This window comes from Chinchilla lanigera, unplaced genomic scaffold (assembly GCF_000276665.1).
Source record: "Chinchilla lanigera isolate Chin_1 unplaced genomic scaffold, ChiLan1.0 scaffold00002, whole genome shotgun sequence".
In the NCBI taxonomy this organism is placed as follows: Eukaryota; Metazoa; Chordata; class Mammalia; order Rodentia; family Chinchillidae; genus Chinchilla; species Chinchilla lanigera.
In genome coordinates, this window is record NW_004955403.1 from 32,634,972 (window position 1) to 32,646,220 (window position 11,249).

Below are 11,249 nucleotides of genomic sequence, written 5' to 3' on the forward strand. Positions count from 1 at the left end.
ATTGGCAGAGGAATAAGAACATGTTCTAGAAGTAGGAGACAGTTCAGGCCAGAGACTTGCTGTAAACAATCTGAACAGATGCCGCATTTTAAACCTCAGGACTTGTTCCCCTTCTCCTTTTCCCCATCTGTTACTCCACCCTACTCTGCCACACATTGATTTTCCTGGACAATTTGTCCTCAGAAGATATTTGCATGATTTCTCTGCTACATTTTTCATCCAAGCTGGAAATGGATGTGCTTTGTGAAAAGCTACTTTTTTCATTGGAAAAAAAGAAGCAACAGTGCGGTCCTAGACTTGCTTGGAGACACAACCAAAGCTGACTCAGCTGTTATTTAATAAACCTTGCTTTTCCAAGAAAAATGAGGCCCTTCTTTCTCCTTCCAGTGTGTTATCTATCTACTACATCTTTGGCTGCTTTTTCTTAGTGTAGCAGATGAAATATTTTTCGATTCTGAGCAGGATTCCAATTATTCATAGTGTATCTTTAAAAAAACTTATAAAATCACTTTAGGAAAGATACTTTCTCCTATAGAATAAAGGTCTTAAACTATGCTTTAATTTTTTTCTAAGACAGAGAGAGAGATTGAGAGAAAATTAAAGTGTATTCTCCTTTTAAATATACCATTAAAAATTCCTGGGGACCAGGGATATAGCTCAGTGGCACAAGCACCTGCCTGGCAAGCATAAGGTCCTGAGTTCAATTCCTGGTACCAAAAAAAAAAAAAACAAAACAAAACAAAGCAACAACAACAAAAATAATAAAAATTCTTTGTTGAAAATAAAAATTCTTTGCTGTGTAAAAATTACAGTATTAAGGAAAAGAATGCTATGTGCAACTTTCAGAAATGAAAAATATTGCCCTCTGTGTCCACTTTCTGGTTACATTTCAGGAAGAAAGGAGCGCCCTCCAACTTCATTTGAACTATGGCAATAATTTGCCAGTAGATTTAGTTCAAACAATACTTTGGCAATTCTGCTCTTTTTCTTTAGTTTAATCAGGAAATATTTTCAATTACATTGTGTAGGTTTCTAGCTTTCAGATCACCTCATGTGCCAATGGCAGAAACAGACTAAGCCTAGTAGAATAGCAGAGTTTAAGAAGCCACAGGGAACTACAAAGTCCTAATTTTTTGCACTACTCTCAGTCCGACATCCCCACACCTACTCTGCAAATCAGTAATACAATCCAGAAGAAAACCCACCCTTTTCTGAATCAAAGTGGAGCACAAAGTCCTAGACTCAGAAAAAGAGATCAAATTTATGAATTTGCAATAAAATATTCAAAAGTATGATGATGAAAAATTGCAATTCAGAAAATTTTCTTGCAGAAAACACAAGCCACCATTCTTACTATGGTCCGATGTCTAGCTGATCATTATTCTTCATTCTTTATTTGAAGAAGAATCTGAACCCAATTTCTAGAAAACACATGAAGTAGTTGTCACAAAGAATTTCAGAAAATGGTATGAAGAAAACCATAGATATTCCTTTGTTTTATTTTCCTTTGCAAATCTCTACCTCAAAGATAGAAGATTTGATTATCTAATTGGCAGCCTTAGAATTTGGTATTAAAGTCTTGAAGAAACCTCATGGGCATGACTTCTGTCTTCTTCAGCATAGTAGTGAATTGCCTTGGATAGAAGGACTACTAAAATCATTGAGATTCTAAGTAGAAAAAGTATCAAATGTATTCCTATTTCTTAAAATCAACTTCTTCAGTAGCAAAAAGTCCCTAGCATTTTATTATTCTTAACTTTCTAACTTCCAAATATTAGTAGAAAACTTCTAAATTGACAAAGGTATAAATAGTATCTGTTACTCAGTTTCAAGCTTCGGCTTTGAAGGTGGAGTTTAGGAGTAAGGAAACATGAGCACAATCTGCCATTTTCCTATTTTGCAGTGTGAGGCAGCTCTTGGATGAGGCCTGGGCCCACCTCCTGCTTTCCTACTGCTTCTCTTACACACTTCAAAGGAAATTGACAAAAATCTTTTAATATTGGGGAAACTAGGCTCCAGAGAAGTATTTGAAGACTGTAAGAATGGATTTTATTTTCTTGTTCTAGTAACAGCAATATATCTTGAATTTAAATGTTTTTCTTTTAAAACACTGGAATGCGTTGTTTTGTTGTTAACATATTGCTTAATACACCCATGGCATTCTTTTTTCTTTTAATTCCCATCCTGAGCGTTAAACCCAGGACCTTCTTATGTGACATTTTTAAAGCCACTTGACAGATTAACAGGGCTAACGTTAGAACACACGCTTCTCTGCAACTTGTTCAAAGTCCATTCCACCGGGTTATATATTGGCCAGTTCATGAAGTATCTACTACCTCAGGGTCCAAAGGCCTCTGAACTACAAAAGAAAGTAGCTCTAGTTAAGTAGTTCTAGTTAATTTCCCTCTGGCTATGAGCTCTATTCCTTTGTGATAGGTAAAGTTTTGGTTTTTAAAATTAGTTAAATATAAAAAATGTGATAACAAAACTAATAGTAAGTACTATAGAGAAAAATTACAGTAAAGGAATCTTTCATCTATCTAATGCTTAGAAGAGTGTCTGAGTTTAGTAAGTACTTAGGGGATTTTGTTTTATTCTTATTTTTCCTTAGATTATTTTATTTTTATTTGATGTGTACTCTAAGAACAATTATCCAGCAGATCCAAGGCTGAGCTCAGAAAAAACAACCAGAAATGATCCTGTCAGGTCCTGATTGAACCTGTCCACATCTTGCTTCCCACCCCCACCCTACCCCTCCCCAGAAAGATGAGGAAAATTCAGTACAATTATTTCTGATCAGGCTTGCAAATTTATCCAAAGCTGAAATTATTTGAAGAGCCTAGCTCTTCCTTAATATAAATATATATAAACTGTGTAATGTGTGTATGTCATTCATGAACTTTTAAATTTAATAGTCAAAATGTTCCTTAATCTTTATATATGAGATATATATGTGTGTGTATATGTGTGTGTATATATATGCATATATGAGAGTGAAAGAGATCTTATTTAATATGGTTTGACTTACTGTCTTTTTAGACTTACAATAGTGTGAAAGCATACATGATCTGTAGAAATCATACTTTCAGTTTTGAATTTTGACCTGCTTCCAGACTTGTAATTATGTGGTAAGATGTACTTTTATGATGACAAGCAGCAGGCTACCACTCCCATGTGATCTCAAAGGTAAACAACTCACAATCCATTGTCTAATCTGTTGCTAAACTATGATGTTCAGGTATGTTAAGTGTATCAAATGCATTTTGACATAAGAATTTTTTTAATTTACAGTGAGTTTATTAGAATGTAGCTGCATCACGAATCAAAGAGCATGAGAATCTTTGTGAAGTAAATTAGCACGTTCTAAACATGTTCATTATTAATATGATGGCTGTTTGAATGACTACATGCAAAAGATTATCAACAAAAGCAAAGGAGCACTTGTTTCATAGGCTGGGTGGACTTCTTTTTAATGTTTTAGTTTTAAATATGGCTCCATACATAGTGTATTTTGTATGATAGTGAACTACAAAGTCTTCATTAAAAATTTCTATCTTCAATACTTTTCCACTCCTTTTTTCTGTCAAAAATATGTTAATGTTAAATACTTTACACAGTCGAGATGAAACTGAAAAGTTCTCAGCTAAGAGCTCTTTTGGTCTTTCTTAGGATGGCTATCACAGAACAAAAGAACAGGTTGATGAACTACGTGCCTACGCTTTTGTTGAAAAGTAAAATCAAGACGCTTTTAAAATACTGGACTTCTTGTTGGAATGGAAAGTTTTCATTCTTAGGGACTAAAGAATTTTTCGTAAGTATAAATTAGGCTTGCTCCTAATTTTGTAACTGCCCTTAGGTGAACCTTCATAATCTTGACTTGCTTATTCTTACTAGCTTTTCTTTCTTTTAGTTTTACCTCAAAATGTGGTTTTTCTCAGCATACTATAGTGAAAGCTTTAGGCACCAGTGGTTTGCAAACATACTAGAATTAAGATCACCTCAGAGTCAAGAGCTTGTATGAACTTACAGTATAGTAAATTTTATAAACACTTCAGTTGTTTAGAAGAAGTTATTTTTATTATATGCCTATTTTTCTGGGCAGGGTGCCTCTACCTGTCCTGCTTTTTCTATTCTGTCAGTCTTTTTTATTTATATAACAGTTTCCTTCAACTTATAATTTATAAATTGACTTAACATGAAACTCTTTCTTGCTGGATCAGGAAGAGCAAATCTGTTATGTATTGCTCTTCTTCTTTTTATTAAAACATCTGGACAGCTGGAAGCAGAATGCAAACCTGTCAGCCTCTTATAATGTAAAACCAATAAACATTGTTCTATGGCAGAAACTAAGACAGCGATTTTCTTTTCTTATCTCTCCCTCTCATGGAAAGTTTAACTTAAGGGGATTATGAAGGGGAGTCCACGCAATAAAAGAAGGGCATAACAATTATCTAAAAAACAACAAAAACAAAATACCCAGAGTTTCACTATAAAGAAATCAAAACCTCCCAAATCTTTGAATGTTTGTGTTAACTTCATCTGATCTGGGGCAAAGGCAGACATATAGGAGGGAAAGATAAACTTCCAAGTCAAAATGACTTTCACGGACAGCAAGCTGGAGAAGCAATGGTGAGTTGTTTTCACAGCCATTCAGTCCAGTTTGCCTTGTAATACTTAATGAGCAAAGAACATTTACGGCATACAATGGCTGTAAGAACACAGGTACAGTGTTAAAGCTAAGATACTCTATGTCCTAATTGACCTTATTAAAATAACAAGGCTGTACCCTGGCACTGTGCCTCCAAGCAGCTGAACACAATAGATAACACTGAACAGAATAGGACTTCACGTATGTTCCTGCTTTACACAACTGACAGAATGCATTCCTGGGAAATCGGACACTCACATGAAACATGTGTGATAATTACTTAGTCCATTAAATCTGCAGGTCGATTATCAAATCACTGAATCAGAAATAGAAGCTGAAATAGCAAGTATCTTCTTGGTTCTAAAACAGAATTGTTCTCTATGAAATAACCATATACAACTATAAAAGCAGAGCATTTTTATGTTAATAGAATGCCTTCAAATCACTATTTTTATAAACAATAAAGCTATTTTTATAAACAATAAAACAGAATAGTTTTATCTTACACACAGCAATAGTTCCATAGATCATTCAAAATCACAATTTTAACATATATATATGAAATGATTCAATCACCTACATCTTCTAAAAATATATACTTATATTTAAAAATATACATGCATTTGGACAATTTTATAATTGTTTAGAATTGAACCAGAATCATTCTAATCTCTCCTCCATGGATTACACACACACAAAATCATCCTAGAATTGTGGTTTAATCATGTACTAATGTTTGTAGACTGATATTCTATCCTTTGTCTTACTTTCACTTTGATAAAGAGATTGGCTTGTGGCTTTATTTGTTGTATATCACCTTTCACTTATGAGGGGACTGCAGGCTTCAGCTTGTGTTATAAAAATAGGACTCAAGTTCAGGAAAGCCTACCCTATATACTCGCTAAGCTTTCTCTCCCCGGTGTTTAAAAATTTCTTTATTGTCCATATCTTTTCTTGATAGCTGGGCCCAGGGCCTAACAACAAGTTTAGTCTTGCAGAATTATGATTTCACTTCCCTTAGGCTAGTTTTCTGAAATTGCAGGTTATGATGAGCAGCTTTTAAACCTCTGCTGCAAAAAAGTACTAACAAAATGTCCCATTATAAGGCTCTCAATATGGATATTTAAAAGGGCAAAGTCAATGACAATGAATTTCCACCAAGTTAAATGAAACTATTGGTACTTTTCAAAATCCACTGCAGTTCTCATACAACCCAACTCTTCCCATTGCAAAATTCTCTTCACTACTTTTGAAAATTTGGCAGACAGGTTTTTAAATCACAGACCAATATATTTTGAATTAAATGAAGATTTCCCACATATTCTGAGAGAAAATGATTTACCATTATTAACGGATATTTACATCTCAAAACAAACTTGATTTTTTAAACCACACCTTTCTGTAAGGTTGACAAAAGAAACCAGTGAGGTTTGGAAGGTTATGAATTCTTCAGTGGAACTTGATTCATGGCTTCTAATAAAGATATTTTAATGTTCCTGCCAAGTTCAGCAACAGGCTTGCCAGAACATAGAATCTCAAATAAGCCTACTCCTTAATCTTGTGTGAGAAAAGAAAACAGGCCTCGCAGAGGCAAAGGCTAGATGTGAAAGTTTGTCTCTACATTTCCTTTTCTTGGTAAAGGTCAGATGTATCATCAAGAAACAACAGTGATAGTATCTGCTAGTGTTCAGGGCATTTGGCAAGGAGATGGGCCTTCTGGTCAACCGGTTATCCATCTATGTAAATTAACCCTTATTATATTGGTCTGTTTTTTCTTATTGAAGAGATGACTTTCAGTTATTCGTGTTAAGGAAGGATGGTTGGGAAAGGAAAAAAGATCCATCAAGGTGATAAGCAATGAAAAGTTTCAACTGTAATGGACGTTCAATTTTGTTTTTGTACTTGTGTTAGAAATAGGTGTGTTTGACATCTTAGGAATTTGCATTTCAGGCATAAATGTAAAAGCAAATCATAGAGACCTGACTCTAGAAAACCTGGCAAAATCATTGAGCTGTTTGTTCAATCTCTGGCCATCCTCTCCCCTGCTGAAGATGGACACCTCTGCTTCTCTAATAATTGCCTGACCTAATTAAGCAGATTGGAACATTTTTTGTTTCTCAAAAAGAAAATGAAAAGCAAGATTTCCAAAGAATGATGATAAGTTATTGCTTCCTCAGAAAAGCAATAGGATGAAATCAATATTCTTGTTTGGAAATTGCAAAACATCACACATTTCAGAGAAAACTGAGCACAATACACCTCATCGTTTCACACATTTTGCAAAATGAGGTCACTTCTGGAATTCCCTACCTCCCATTCACTCACCTACCTTCAGGCACATGCCACAGCCCTATAAAAGGAAAACTCAAAATGATCCAGGTAATGGCAGAGAAGAATAGGAATCTAAGAAATCCCTGAAATAAACAGGTCACGAAGAATGAAATAATCTGGAATAGAAACTCCTTCCCAGTTACAAATCAGTGAATTACAACAAGAAAAAAGAATATTTTTAATTCACTTAATCTGTACATTCTTCTATTTTCAAAGAGATAGACCTGGCAGGTCTGATAACCTAAATCTTCACTTAAGAGACACTGTCATTAATGTGCCTGCCTAACAAACAACAAAAATTTAGTACATGATTGTGAAGTTTTACAGTCACTTTCTTAATGCTGAATTCTTTGAATTACTCTGATGAGCTGAACACAGTTCACAAATATTTCATCTTAGTCAGAGTTGTCTCAGGAGAACAGATACTTTCAAACAATACTAATCCAAGGACTTGGCTAATATGCTTGATATGGAAAGTAGTGTTGATTGCCAAGTTTTAGAGATATTTGCATGATACCTAGAAAATTGAGTTATATACATGGAAAACAAAAAGCTGAGAATCAGCTATTCTAATTTAATAAAAAAAGATATAACAATGGGTATCTAATGCAAAAGAATCTTCCCTTTTGGAAAAATAAATAATCTATTTTTATCAATTTATACAAAAACAAATAATGTAATTTTGTAAAATAGTAAATCCTATTAATTTTAAATTAATATTTTCAATTCACATCTTTTAAAAAGGATAGTATATGTTAGGTAAGCATTCACAAGAGTATTGGTGAAATCTAGTTTCATTTATACTAATATTTCACTCAATATGAAAAAATGTTGCTCTGAAACATAAAAAAACACTTCAAAAGAAGCCAATAGAAATGGAGAAGTATACTTGCATATTGTTAAGCTATCAGTAGGCAAGAAATTAATAAAAAATATAAATATTCCTTGAAATCTGTGTCCATAAGTATACAGGACTAAGTCAAAAGAGATGGAATAGTTTGTATAAAGAAATCAACAATCATTTTACAATTTTTCAAGGACTTACTGTGCTGGGTGTTAGAAACACATAATTAATGAAATACAAGAAAGTGATCATTATTTTTCAAAGAAGTTTTTCTTAGTCATCCAACAGTTTATCTAGGAACTAGATGAAACATCCATTTCCTTAGAAAATACCAATTCAGAGGATTTTGATAGCCTGAAGCATTAATACACAGGAGTAGCTGCCTTTCCGTTACAAACATACACAATGACAGGACAGTAGAGGCACACTTGAGCACCGTAAACTGAAATCACTTACTGTGGATTTGTGGAATGCATCATTGGGCTTTTGGCAGGTTCATAGTCTCCATTAGGCTTTGTATATATAAAAAGGAAGGCTGCAGACCGAAGTCAGAGATTAGGATTCACCGCTCCATTTCTAGCTTGAAGATGTAAGGGCAGTGTACGAGGGACTGTGAACAGCCTCATGAAGCTAAATGGTCCTTGAGTGACAATAGACAGCAAGAAAGCAGGCATCTCAGTTCTTCAACCACAAGAAATGGAATTCTTTCAAAACTCAGTGAGCTCATGACTGGGTTTTTCCATAGACACCCGAAGCAACAACTCAACCCAGCCTACACTTAGATTTCAGCCTTCTGATACCTTGATAAGAAAGCTCAGTCATGCTGATTGTACAGGCTCAGAACAGGTCACCCAAAATATGCCATTTTGGTATTTTGATTATTTTTTAATCTGAAGGTACTTGTGCAACAGCAGATGCAAGAACGGGTCTCTGCTCTTCCAGCTTCTACCTGGAAGCGTGTCAGAGCATTTCACCAGGGAATAACCACCTCCCTGTGCCAGGAAGGGAGGAATGTTTTCATCAGTGAAGACTGGCAGGTGACACTAAAATGAAGCTGTACAAAACAAATTAGTAAGATAACTGTTACCTTTCATTAGTGTCTCCTAAGTATTTCCTAATGCTTTCCCATGGGTTGCCATGCCTATACATTTAAACTCCTTTTCCTTTGTATCATCTCTGCACAAACTTATCATGCTTTGTTTAAAGTTAAATGTGTGGAAGCTCTCAGTCCTAATGATTTCCTCAGGTCTTCATTTTTTTTTTTTTTCACACAAAAGAGGGTACATGACAAATAAAATTTGTATGACTTTATCTTGCTAAATAAATGAATAAAATTTGTGCGATTTTATCTTGTTAATCTGTCTTATACTTACACTCCCTTTTACTTTTTAGGCAAAGCTCCAGCACCTAGAGTCATAGAGGAATACTTTTCCCTCCTTTATGCTATGCTAGAAGGTCACGTTACAGAACTGTGTTGGCCAAGGTTCTTCTGTTCCTTTATCACCCCCCTGGAGATAACCATTCACTTGAAGAGCTCATCGACCCCCAAACCTGGGCAACAGGGATTGCTTATAGTATCAATGTCTGCCTCGAAGACTATACATTTTTTATCTACAGGGATAATGAAATACCGACACATTTTCATTAAGTTTGCAAAATGATTTGGTTTTAAATGGAAACCTGTGGCAAAGCAATAATATTGAATAAAAGTTATATAATATAACCAAGGAGGAAGGAATATAGTAGAAATAAGAGGGTAGGAATTCCTATGAGTAGGAATAGGTAAGATGTACGAACCATATTTTGCAGAGTCATTAAGGTTAGTGTTTACAGTTTCTTTCAAAAGCAGCAGTGTTATTACTAAAGTTTAATATTTAAAATAATTTACCTAATATATTCTATAATTCTTTATTCAACAAAAACCGAACTTTAGACCTGGTTTTAATATTTTCAGAGTTAGAGAAATGAATTAGAAGTGTTAGATTGCAGAATAGTAAACTGAATACCTGATCATTTGTAGCCTACAAAAACAGTTTCAACCTAATCTATGATTCAAAGAGGGTGAACAAAAGGTGTAGCTAGTGCCAGATACCTGACCATGGTGCAGAGAGAGCTAAGCAGTGATTGAACTGGCTGGCTTCTCCCCTGAGGACATTAAATAAAAATAAAATTTTTATATATACAAAGCCTAATGGAGACTATGAACCTGCCAAAAGCCCAAAATTAGCTTTTAAGAGAAAATGTGCACATTTATAATAAAGAATCTGTCTCTGAGTGTGAGAAATGCTGTTTCTTGAAATTGGCTATCATTTTAGGAGCTTTAATCATTACTAAATGTTTTTGTGGGAAAATAATATTATAAAAATCAGTTTTCAATTCAGAAAGGATAAGATTACTCATCCTGAACATGCACTAAATAGTGACCTAAAAAACATAAATTAAAGCATCTTGCTCCGGAGGGGAAATGAACTACAACCTCTCAACAACTTCCCCTCCAGACTTCTCATTACCTTTTGTATCTTGTCCCCACGCTGTTGTCCCAGTGTAGACTTTAGAGTAACCCATTTCAATGGTGCACAACAAGCACTCTAGAATCAGGTGTTCCTCTAACATTTTCGTCATATTCACAATGATAATCCTTAATGGTAAATCCTACTGTTCCATTAATCCCATACCCAACACTTCACCTATTCAAAGTGCATAGGGGGAAACTGGAGCCAGGTTTGAGTTAGTTGGTAATCTTCCTTGTTGTGTTCCCTAGAGACTAGCTTAAATAATTCCTACAATCCTCAGGGTCCTACCCACTCTCCCACACCCAAACTCAGGTCATTGTATTGAAAAGATTGGAACTTTCTTGATTTCTTTCTTTTACGACATGACAATTTTAACGTACTTCCTCCTGCCTATTTCTCCTTCAATTTGTGTTGAGGAAGGAGGAAGAGGAGGAGAAGGAGTTGGAAGGAGAGGAGGAGGAAAAGGAGGAGAAGGAAGAGGAAGAGGAAAGAAAAACAAAGTAAGGTAGTGCTCCCATTTTTCACCAACCCATTTTCACCTGCCTCTTCTCCATCATTGCATTATGAATTATCTCTAGAATTGCCAGCAAGTTGCTCACTAAACGCTTGACTCCAGGATACCGCACCCCCTGGTTTTCTTTTATCTGAAAGGTATTCCTTAGTTTCACTCACAAGATTCACCTTACTATTTTGAAGAACTGCTCAGGGATTTCTTGGCTCATATTATCTCTCTATATTATCTACTTTGTCTAATCTCCTTGTGCCTTCATGTCTAAACATCTCTATTTTATGTTCTTCTGCATCAGCTGTTCTGAACTTTCCACTGGACTTTGTTACATAAAGCAACTCTACTGTCTTAGCAAAAACCAGGAAGTATAAAGACCCTAAAAGTGATTACTTCACTTTTATTATT